The sequence below is a fragment of the Apium graveolens genome, chromosome 8 (genome assembly GCF_009905375.1).
Source record: "Apium graveolens cultivar Ventura chromosome 8, ASM990537v1, whole genome shotgun sequence".
Taxonomy (NCBI): Eukaryota; Viridiplantae; Streptophyta; class Magnoliopsida; order Apiales; family Apiaceae; genus Apium; species Apium graveolens.
Window position 1 is genome coordinate 134,856,180 of NC_133654.1, and position 1,949 is coordinate 134,858,128.

General features: G+C 40.7%; 1 non-coding gene across 1 annotated transcript; it reads right to left on the reverse strand.

Annotated features, from left to right (window-relative positions):
* Positions 1–1,052: 1,052 nt before the first annotated feature.
* On the reverse strand, positions 1,053–1,159 carry LOC141682156 (small nucleolar RNA R71). The gene has a single exon (XR_012559558.1). It is a non-coding gene; the product is annotated as a small nucleolar RNA R71 (small nucleolar RNA).
* Between the last annotated feature and the right edge of the window lie 790 nt (positions 1,160–1,949).

Below are 1,949 nucleotides of genomic sequence, written 5' to 3' on the forward strand. Positions count from 1 at the left end.
TCTTTTATGGATGTCTGGTAGTATGGTACTCGTGCAATAAAAGTTGGCGTTTATCAGTTTCGTGTTGTCTGATTAGTGTCATCACCATTGTATGCTAAGGTTGAGAACAATAAGGCTATTGAATGAAGTATTTAATGAAGTTCGAATCCCATGTTTGTCATATATATTAATTCAGTCAATCTTAATTTCGTAGTTATAATTGTTAGTTTAATTCTTAGTTATAAACAACCTCAATTTGTTATCATCTTAGCATTGAATAATAACCATACATTGTTGCTTAAGTGCGTTAATTATTAGTTAACCAATACAGTCTCTGTGGGAACGAACTAGAAAAGATTCTATACTACTTGCGAATGCGGATACTTACGTGTATTATTAGCGCGTGTTTAGTGACTAACAAGTTTTTGGCGCCGCTGCCGGGGACCGCAGTGTTAATTATTAGTTTATGTATTTTGCATTAGTTGTCGTTAAAGTTCACTGACTCGAACATTGTTACTTATCTGTTTCCTTGTCTTATTTCAGGTACTCTAGCGAGGGTGTATGCATACGCGTTCGCGTACTCGTAAGAGAACACTGGAGAAAGCGTAGTTTGTAAGGAAGTTTTCGAGAAAGAAAAGAAGGTAGAAGAAGAAGAGAAAGTTGAAGAACCAGCTTTAGTAGAGATGGGTGATCAAGCAGAAAATTCGAAGGCTTTGATGGACTATTCTCATCCTAAGATTAATGATATTCAATCAAGCATCATCAGACCAGCCATCAGGGCTAACACTTTTGAGATGAAGTCAAGCACGATTCAAATGATACAGAACTCAGTTCAGTTTGGGGGTTCTCCTACTGAAGACCCCAACATGCACATCAGGGATTTCATCGAGATCTGTAACACTTTCCAGTTCAATGATGTGACTGAAGATGCTATCAAGCTACGACTCTTCCCATTCTCTCTAAAGGACAAGGCTAAGTGATGGTTACATTCTCTACCAGCAGGGTCTATCACCACTTGGGAAGATCTTGCTCAAAAGTTTCTCAATAAATTCTTCCCTCTGGCAAAGACTGTTGTAATCAGGAATGCTCTTACTCAGTTTGCTCAGCAAACTGGAGAATCTCTGTGTGAGGCTTGGGATTGATATAAGGAGATGCTAAGGAAGTGCCCACACCATGGCATGCCTGATTGGATGATTATCAATTGTTTCTATAATGGATTGGGTGCTACTTCTAGACCCATACTTGATGCAGCATCAGGAGGAGCCTTGTGGGCTAAAAGCTATGATGAAGCTTATGAACTTATTGAACTGATGGCTGCTAATGAATACCAGAATCCTTCCCAAAGGCTGACTTTGGGAAAAGTCATCGGAATTCTGGAGTTGGACGTAACAACTGCTATCGCTGCCCAACTTAAGGCTTTGATGATGAAGGTGGACATTTTGGCTAATTATGGAGTTAATCAAATCGCTAGTGTCTGTGAACTTTGTGTCGATCAGTGTGCAATTTCTAGTGAATCAGCTCAGTTTGTGAGCAACTTCCAGCGATCGCAGCAACCAGTGACAGCCACCTATCATCCCAACAACCACAATCATCCTAATTTTAGCTGGAGCAACACTCAGAATGCGGTTCAACAGCCTTATCAGCAGTATCCAGCTAAGTAGTACAACCCCCCTGGTTTTCAGCAACCGCAATATGCACCTAGACAACAACTCCAGCTGCAACAAGCTAATGAAAAATCTGAATTAGAAGAGTTGAAGCTTATGTGCAAAAGTCAAGCCGTTTCTATCAAGACCTTGGAAAATCAAATTGGGCAAATTGCCAATGCCTTGCTAAATCGTCAGCTTGGTACACTACCTAGTGACACTGAAGTGCTAGGAAAGGAGGGAAGCTAAGGAGCAGGTAAAGGCCATCACTCTAAGGTCTGGAAAGGTTGCGAATCCCGAACAAACTCAAGTGTTAACTGAAGAAGC